The following is a 10,594-nucleotide window of genomic DNA, read 5'->3' on the forward strand; positions in this document are numbered from 1 at the left end:
CCACCCTGGAGTTTGTCGTAAGGGCACCCGAGGATGCTTTGAATGTGGACAGGAAGGGCATATGACTAAGCAGTGCCCGAACAAGACTAGTCTTCCTCCACCACAGCCGATTCAGTACGGAGGCCAGCCAGCCCAGTTACATCAGATGCAGGCCGCTCTAGATGGTCCACACATCAGCCAGGGCAGACTAGAAGCCCCTCCAGCTATGACAAATGCAAGGATCTACTCCTTAACCAGAGAAGACGTAGCAAATGCCTCGACAGTTGTTACAGGTCAGATTAGTATTTTACAACAAAGTACAACTGTCTTATTCGATACTGGGGCAACCCATTCATATATATCCAGGGCATTTGCTGAGAAGTTAGCAAGACCTCCAAAGGTACTCAGTGGTCAGTTTCTGACGACCTTACAATCAGGAGAAATTATGGCATCCACGCACTGGCTCAGAGCAGTACCAGTCATTATAGCAGACAGAGAACTCTTTTGTGATCTGATAGTGCTAAATATGACTGACTACGATGTCATCTTCGGAATGGACTTCTTGATCAGATACGGTGCTTCCATCGAGTGCCGTAAACAGAAAGTCGTATTCCAACCTGAAGCAGAAGCACAGTTCGAGTTCATCGGAGAACCCAGGAGAAAGGCCAAAAATTTTCTCTCCGCTATGAAAGCACAGAGATTAATGGATTCAGGATGTACGGGATTTTTAGCACATGTAGTCAGTACCGGTCAGGACAAGGACCGACAGCTAGCAGAGGTCCGAGTCGTACGTGACTACCCAGCAGTCTTCCCTGAAGAGTTACCAGGCCTAGCACCAGACAGGGAGATCGAATTTGAGATAGAACTCATTCCCGATACAAATCCTATTTCCAAAGCACCTTACCGCATGGCTCCAGCAGAACTGAAGGAACTTCATGAGCAATTACAGGAGCTGCTTGACAAGGGCTTCATACGTCCTAGTCACTCACCATGGGGAGCGCCTGTATTGTTCGTGAAGAAGAAGGACGGGAGCATGCGCCTATGCATAGATTACAGAGCACTGAACCAAGTCACCATTAAGAATAGGTATCATCTTCCCAGAATAGATGACCTGTTCGATCAGCTGAAGGGGGCAACAGTGTTCTCTAAGGTAGACCTCAGGTCAGGTTATCATCAGGTGAAAGTTAAAGAAGGGGATATACCCAAGACAGCATTCAGGACTAGATACGGACATTACGAGTTCGTAGTCATGCCCTTTGGCGTGACAAATGCTCCAGCTACTTTCATGGACCTCATGAACAGAGTATTCAGAGAGTACTTAGATAAGTTCGTTATCGTATTCATCGATGACATCCTTATCTATTCAGGAACTCAGGAAGAACACGCAGAGCACATGAGAATAGTACTGCAGACCCTCCAGCAGAACCAGTTGTACGCCAAGTTCACGAAATGTGAATTTTGGTTAGATCAGGTGTCCTTCCTGGGTCACATCATCTCAAGGGATGGTATCATGGTAGACCCCAGTAAAATAGAAGCTGTGAGTAACTGGAAAAAACCTAAGAATGCCAGTGAGATCAGGAGCTTTCTGGGATTAGCAAGTTATTACAGAAAGTTCGTAGAGGACTTCTCCAGGATAGCCTCCCCACTGACAGCTCTTACCATAAAGAACAGAAAATTTCAGTGGACAGAGGACTGTGAGAACAGCTTTGGCGAACTAAAGAGGAGATTGACCAGTGCACCTATTCTGACTCTACCAGAGAACACAGATAGCTTTGATATATATAGTGATGCCTCTAAGTTGGGACTAGGAGCAGTGCTGATGCAAGATGGCAAGGTAATCGCCTACGCCTCCAGACAACTCAAGGATTATGAGAGGAATTACCCCACTCATGACCTTGAGCTTGCAGCAGTGGTGTTCGCTCTCAAGATTTGGAGACATTACTTGTATAGAGCTCACTGTAGAGTATATACAGATCATCAGAGTCTGAAGTACTTCTTCACTCAGAAGGATCTGAATATGCGACAGCGTAGATGGCTTGAGCTGGTCAAAGATTATGACATAGACATCCTCTACCATCCAGGAAAAGCCAATAGGGTAGCAGATGCACTTAGCAGAAAGTCCAGTGCTACCTTATTATCACTAGCAACCATGTCACCACCCCTACAGAAAGAGATCGCAGATTTCGATCTCGAACTCATAGTTGGACAGCTCTCTACTATGACATTAGAGTCTACCTTGCTTGGTGACATTCAGACAGCTCAGGAACAGGATCCTGAGATTCATAAAATCAAGCAAGAGATAGCAGAATCAGAAGGTGGAGAGTTCAGAATATCAGATAGCGGGGTATTATACTTTGGTGACAGATTATGCGTTCCAGATCAGGAGGAACTACGCAGGAAGATTTTAGATGAGGCTCACAAGACTCCTTATGCGATGCATCCTGGCTCCACCAAAATGTACCAGGACTTGAAGAAACATTTTTGGTGGCCTGGGATGAAGAGAGACATCGCTCAATATGTCAGCACCTGCCTAACCTGTCAGAGGGTTAAGGCAGAACATCAGAGACCAGGAGGAGTTTTGCAGCCTATTCAGATTCCAGAATGGAAGTGGGAAGACATTTCTATGGATTTCATAGTGGGACTACCCAGAACCACGAATGGTTTTGATACCATCTGGGTAATAGTTGACAGGTTAACTAAATCAGCCCACTTCTTAGCTATCAGGATATCCTACTCCATGGAACAGCTAGCTCAGTTGTACCTCAAGGAGATTGTCAGATTACATGGAGTCCCACGAACCATTATTTCAGACAGAGACAGTAGGTTCACATCACACTTCTGGGAGTGTGTACAATCAGCGTTGGGCACGAAGTTAAAGTTCAGCACAGCTTTCCATCCTCAGACAGATGGTCAGATGGAGCGGGTAAATCAGGTACTCGAAGATATGCTCCGAGAATGTGCCCTAGACTTCAAAGGAAGTTGGTGCAAATATCTGAGTTTAGCAGAATTTACATACAATAACAGCTATCAGGCCACCATCGGCATGGCACCTTACAAGGCTCTCTATGGGCGGAGGTGTAGATCTCCAATCTGCTGGTATGAGAGTGGTGAACAGAAAGAACTAGAACTTCGGAAAGATCTAGTGGCAGATACCACAGCAGCTATACAGCAGATCTGCCAGAGGATAGAGACAGCTCAAAGCCGCCAAAGCGCAGACCTTTAGAGTTCTCAGTTGGGGATTCAGTATTCCTCAGAGTAGCTCCTATGAAGGGAGTAATGCGTTTTGGGAAGAAGGGCAAACTAAGTCCCAGATATGTGGGACCATACCTTATCAGCAGAAGAGTGGGCAAGGTAGCATATGAGTTAGAGCTACCCCAGGAAATGTCAGCTATCCACAACGTATTTCATGTCTCTATGCTGAAGAAGCATATCCCAGATGTCACCCAGATGATTGAGCCTCAGCTGGTACAAGTCCGCGAAGACCTCAGCTATGATAGTCGGCCTATTCAGATAATAGACCGAGCAGTTAAGAAATTGCAGAACAAGGAGATACCATTAGTAAAAGTCATTTGGCAAAGTCACACAGCAGAAGAGGCAACATGGGAGACCGAAGCCAGCATGAGACAGAAGTACCCAGAGTTATTTTAAGTTCGAGGACGAACTTTTTATAAGGTATGGGGGATTGTAGCGCCCGAAAATTCTCAAAACTATTTTATAAATATTCTATGATTTTTCTGGAATTTTAGGATATTTTTATAGAATTTCTAGAGCAGCGAAGGTAGCAAAAACAAATAGAACCGTAAAATAGCCTACGCGGGAATTGAACCCGAGACCTATTGGGTTCTATGACTTATGGTGAACCTTAGTAATCAGGTAAACCTAGTAGGGCCGTGCTGAAAGGAAAGGGAAACAATTAAATTTATATTCAAGTTGGGCCAAAATTACCACTTAATATAAATAAGAAATTATTAAGTGAGGGTTTTATTTTAATCGTGATTCTCTTCTCCTCAACCCTCACCACCGCCCACTCCTCCTTCCCCTCCCTCTCTCGGCGCACCAAGCCAAGGGTTCTAGGAGCACCTCCCGGCAACATCAAGGGCACGAGGACGCTCCCCTCCGCGAGAGGAACGCATAGATACGAGAAGATCGTCGAAGAGATCTCTCCTCCGTGAAACCTAGCGATTAGAATCGTAAGAAATTACGAACAGGAGGTAAGAAATCCCTCACCTACAGTATAAGTAGCTTCCGTGTGAATTCCATGATTTAGTTAGTAGTATATAGCTTTTCAGCACAAAGGATGCGAATTAGCGCATACCAAGTGTTCGATTAAATTACTAGCACAGCTAAAATGCAACTTAGGCATTGTGATAGCTTAGTTAAATGCAATAGGAGCATTTCACAGCTCATATAGTCTTGCTACAGCTTTTACAGGACTAGACGTCGCCTCTAGGTTTAGATAACCTAGTTCGGGGTTTAGACAACCTAGTAAAAGCAAGACAAGAATTTATTAGCTTATGTTCACTATTTTACTTTCTCAGTGGCACTGTACTGGATTAGATATCCATTGGGTTGGACTCCCATAGTCGTCCCTAGGTTCAGCTAACCTAGTAACCCTACTAAATTCGGGACTTGCAAACCCGGGTCTAGTTGGGGATGCGCGTACAGCAAAGTACAGTTGTCGGGCCCAAACAGCAGCTTGATTATTATTTTAATCTACTTATGAATATAGTTTTCAAACATCACAAATTTGTCATGTGAGTTCAGTCAGCTTTAGCATCAGATTAGTATTAGCTTAGCTCAGTTTTATATCAGTTTAGTTTTCTGTTGATACAACATGATAGTTTATGATTAGTTCTATTGCTATGATCGGTTTTATTTCTATGTGTTGTATGTCATGCCATGTTTAGCATATTCAGTATGTTCTTTTCAAATAGCATGTTTTCAAAGCATGATTTGCATCGATTGCATGTTTTAGTGAGGTAGATGGTTTCTTACTAAGCGAAAGCTTACAGATACTTTCTTTTCCTTATACTGCAGATAAAGGTAAAGGAAAGATGGACTAACGGAGGCTGGAGGGCAATGTGATGAAGATGTGTGTGGATGGAACTTGGAATAAAGATCTTAGGGAATTCAGCAAACTTTGTGTTAAACATTAGAACCTTTTAGCATTTCATTATTTTGCACCTTGGTATGTTAAATGCTATGGATTAGTAAATCATGCACCCTATCATGCTTAGAACCTTAGTTGTGTGAGATTAGAATGTTTTCCAATTGTTTTAGAACTCATATATGTAATCCTGGCACGAAACAGTGATGAAATCAGAGTGTTGGTGCGAAATCAGAAACCTCAATCGATCGGCCGATCGATTGGAGGCTTCTCAATCGATCAGCCGATCGATCGAGAAGTTCGTACCGCGAACAGTAGGCGTCTGGATCGATCAGCCGATCGATCCAGCAAATTCTGTCGCGAACAGAAGGCTTTGGGATCGATCACTGGATCAATTGGTTAGCCAGGATCGATTAGCCGATCGATCCAGGATATTGCCCGAGCACAGTAGCGTGCTGGATCGATCACTGGATCGATCCAACCTAAGCCCCACATACAGTAGCCACCTGGATCGATCAATGGATCGATCCGGCCATTCCAATCGATCCGTGGATCGATTGGGAGGCCTGATATCAGTAAGAAACCCTTAGTTAAGTTCCTTGACCATTGGGGGATGTAATATATGTCATGAATAGTTTAGATTACACCCCTTAGCACATGTAGAACCAAGAAATGATGATAGTTTAGCAAAATTTCAATTAGTACAGCTTCCGCACTTAGATTTAATGATGGTCATGGAATAGTTAGCACAACATAATGTAACGATTGGCCTCACAGCCTAGTTAGTAGGAGGCGGGTCGTTACATATACAGTTTTAGAATCTGTTTAAGCAAGAAAAGACCAAGGTCTTGATTTGATCCCAAATTCCAAAAGTTGAGGATCAAAGGCACGCTTAGTGCTTGAAGAAATGCCGAGGCATTATATATTATAAGTAATAAAAGATAACAAGTATTTTATTTTGAGAGGCTAGTACCCGACTTCTGAGGTTGTCGTTAAACAAATCCAGGTGACCGTTTCTGTGGTCTCGGCCCTGGTAAAACCGAGGTCTTTACCCTCGTAGAACTGATGACTCGCTACCTCAGTTTCTATTAGGGAGCGCACAATGGTACTAAGCCTGGGCCCAAGAGAAAAGTTTATTATTATTTTCAAGTATAAGATTATAAGTTTTTGGAACAAATGAAACAAGCTTCACTTATATTTAGAGTCAGCAAGTTTAGTTCCTTTTAATTCGAAGCATGCAGTATTAGTTTTATTTGTTTCCTGATTAGTTTATTGAGCATGATTAGCCTTGTCTTCCAGCATGCAGTTTTATTCTTGTATATCATGAGTATGCAAATTTTAGTGCTTTGCTATTAGATGAGCATGAGTAGTTTTCTTCTTACAGATTTAGTTTTTAGTATTGCTGTATTTATATGCACTTTCGAGTTTTTGTGAGTTAGACAGCGCTTACTAAGCATTCGCTTATAGTTTGCATTTCCTCTTACTGCAGATAAAGGAAAGGAAAAGCTATAGCAAAGGAAGGCGACAAGGAGGTGTTCGATGATGTGTGATGCCAGGACTATGGGAGAGACTTGGGGCATTATTAAGTTTCCGTGTTTTAGTGGTTAAGAAACATTTGAGATTTTACTTTATGTTCCCTGACATTTGAAATTATTCTTGTTTTAGATCGCATGTTAAGATGAGTTCTGTTTAGTAAGTAGATACTTTTGTGTTTGCATTGAGATATAGTTTCATATGTTTCTGCTATTATGAGTTATATGTGCATGTTTTGAATTTTGGAATATTGTATTGTATTTTAGTCCTGCCGAATAGCATATAAAATTTTAAGTTTTCTGGAAAAATTTAAGTGTAGTTTGTTACACTAGTTAAGTAAAAGTTTATAGTAGTTATGTAACGGACACCTTTAGAGAGTAGTGAGAAGGGTGGTCGTTACATTAATGAACCTACTAGAACCATAAAAGTAAACCCAAATCATCCAATTGACCAAATAATTGGTAACCCAGACCTAAGAGTTCAGACTAGATCATCCTCAAGAAATTTGAGTCAAATATCCTTGATCTCAAAAATTGAACCTAAAATGATAGAAGAATCCTTACTTGACCAAGACTAGATCATAGCCATGCAGGAAGAACTATCTCAATTTGAAAGAAATGAAGTCTGAGACTTAGTACCACCACCTAACAATAAAAAGGTAATAGAAACAAAATGGGTATTCAGAAATAAACTAAGTGAATGTGGGAAAATTATTAGAAATAAGGCTAGACTAGTGGCTAAAGGGTTTATTCAAGTCGAGGGACTTGACTATGATGAAACCTATACTCCAGTAGCCAGACTTGAATATATTAGAATGCTACTTAGCTATGCAGCCCATAAAGGATTTAAACTTTATCAAATGGATGTTAAATCTACCTTTTTTAATGAGCTAATAAAAGAAGAAGTGTATGTAGGCCAACCACCTGGATTTGAGAGTCTATATCATCCTAACTATGTCTTTAAGCTTAAAAAAACCCTGTATGGTCTTAAACAAGCACCTAGATCCTGGTATAAACGGTTGACCTCCTACCTAATTTCCAAAGGGTTCAGTCAAGGACAAATTGACCCAACCTTATTTGTAAAGTCAATCGAACAAGATATATTTATAGCCTAAGTATATGTAGACGACATAATCTTTGGTTCAACTAATTCAGAATTCTTACAAGAATTCATAACCTTAATGGAACAAGATTTTAAATGAGCTTAGTAGGTAAACTAGCTTACTTTTTAGGTCTACAAATTAAACAAACTAATGAAAGAAATTATGCATACCAACAAAAATATATTAAGGAATTACTTAAAAAATTTGGAATGAAAAATACCAAAGAAATAAAAACTCCAATGGCAACTAACATAATCTTAGATAATAACCCAAATGGAAAACTAGTTGACCTAAAACACTATAGAAGTGTTGTAGGTAACCTTCTATACTTGACTGCAAGCCAACCTGATATATTATTTACAATTAGTATATGTGCTAGATACCAAATCTGTACTAAAGAATCTCACTTAACTAACGCAAAAAGAATTTTCAGATATCTAAAAGGAACTTCAAATGTAGGAATTTGGTATCCTAGAACAACCAATTTTGAATTTATAGGTTACTCTGACTCAGACTATGCTGACTATAAACTAGACCGTAAAAGTACAAGTGGTGGATGTCAGTTAAAGGCATATCACTTGTCAGCTAGATTAGTAGAAAGCAACATTGTGTTGCCTTATCTACTACTGAGGCAGAATATATAACAATAGGAGAATGCGTTGCGCAATTGTTATGGATGATGCACACTCTAAAAGATTTTAATTTAAACTTTACAAAAACAAAAGTACTAATTGACAATGTTAGCTCAATTAATTTAATAAAAAATCCTGTGCATCATTCAAGAACCAAACATATTGAAATTAGACATTACTTTATCAGGGATCATGTCACTAAAGGTGACATTGAACTCAATTACATTGAGTCCAAGTCAAACTTAGCTGACATATTCACCAAACCCCTCCCTGAAAGTGAATTTAGCAACTTACGATGTCAATTAGGAATGCGTTTAATAGACTAAGACCAATATTTTCCATATTATTTTCAACATTTCTAAATTCTAGGGGAAAATTATTTATTTTTCTCAAAATTCCCTATTTTTAGAATTTTCAAAATCAATTTTAGCCTTAGTCTAGATCGAACTCATAGAAAACATGCTCCTATAGATCTAGGACTTGAGCATCTCACCAACACATTAGGGTTATCTTGTTTGTAATTGCCAAACTTAGAAAGGGGTGAGATGCATAGGCAAATTGCCTGGACTTAAGATTCTTGTATCAGTGCATCAACATAAGTATCGACGTTAAATACCAAATCTATAACAATCAGGTTAAGTAATCCAGGTCAGTCAAACACTAATTGGATACAAAGACCTAACCTGACTAACCAAGTAAATAATGTTATCTTTTGATAGTTAGTTAGTAACTAACGGTTAAACAGTTAAGGATAATTTATAGCTGACTAGATTATTTTAAAAATAAGCTCAGGTTGAGGGGGAGGATTAACAAGTCAACAATTTCATTTTTAATTATCACATGTTTTGAAAAATTAAATCCTTTAATTTTTTAAAAAATAATTTTAAATGTTACAGCACTTGGTATTTTAATTTTTTTTTTACAGAACTGTAACTTTAAATCCTTTAAGTGTTGTTTGAAAAACTTAGCATTTTCAACATTTTCTTTAAAACTTTAAAACTGTTGGGACTTTCGGGCCGTAAAAATCGCTTTTTGCGTTGCGGAAACCCCGAAGTCTTGCCACGGATCCGTGCGAAGATATAAAAATTTACATGTACATGTTTCCTATCCTAGATCTACACTAGATCTACAAGAAAGTGAGTATACCTTTGAAGCGAAGCCCTTCGCAAATCCCGCTCATCCAAGGTTCTTCAGATCTCAAGTGTGTTCAAGCGTACACACCTCTAGAAGTATCCACATGGACAAAAAGGGTGGAGAGAAAAAACACTTAAAGTGTGCTAGCACTCTTAAGGTGTTTCGGCCAAGGAGGAGAGGGAGAGTAGAGAAGAAGAAAGGAGGAAGAAGATGGAGTTACGCCAAGCACACCCAATGCACTAAAGTGGTCGGCCACTTAATGAAGGGGGTTTTATCTCCATGTAATACTAAGAGTCAAGGCTCTTGGTATTCCTCATGAGCTGGCATACCATGAAGTAACCTTGATGATGTGGCACATTATCATTGGTTGGCCCTATGCCAAGTCACAATGACATGACATTTGGTCAAGTCAAGGTCAAGTCAAACTTGACTCTTCATCTTCCCTCTCAAGTCAAGTCAAACTTAACTTAAATTCTCCCATGGTTGATCAAATCTAACCATTGATTCAAGCCAATTTGATTTAATGAATCTCTATTTATTAAACTAAATTGATTTAATGAGTCATAATCTAAATTAGACTCATTGGACACATGAATCAAATTGAGTCCAACTCAATTAGTTTAATTTGGATTACTCTTGATCCAATTTGGTTCATCACATGAACCTAATCCTCTTGGTTCATCATATGAACCTAATCTCCATCTAATTGCCCTTTGTGTGTGACCCTATAGGTTCTTGTAACGTTGGCAATGCTCCTAAACCCATTTAGAAGCATAAGTAATGAGCGGTATCTAGCAACACATCATTACTACCCAAGTTACAAGAATGCTGAGATCCAACATCAACTTTGTGACTATTAATTATGACTCACAATATATGACAATGTCCTTCTATCCTTGACATCTAGATTGATCAATTTGAGGCATAGACCATGTCATCCTCTAATCAATCTAAATCTTGAACTCCAAGTAGACTCACTATAATCAAATGAGCTCAATATCTCATATTGACTCATTTGGGCATGACCATGCACTTAGTGATCTCACTCTATCAAGAATCACGATGTCACTCCCGTCATATAGGAGGGATAAATCCCATCTACATCAC

This window comes from Zingiber officinale, chromosome 5B, assembly GCF_018446385.1.
Source record: "Zingiber officinale cultivar Zhangliang chromosome 5B, Zo_v1.1, whole genome shotgun sequence".
In the NCBI taxonomy this organism is placed as follows: Eukaryota; Viridiplantae; Streptophyta; class Magnoliopsida; order Zingiberales; family Zingiberaceae; genus Zingiber; species Zingiber officinale.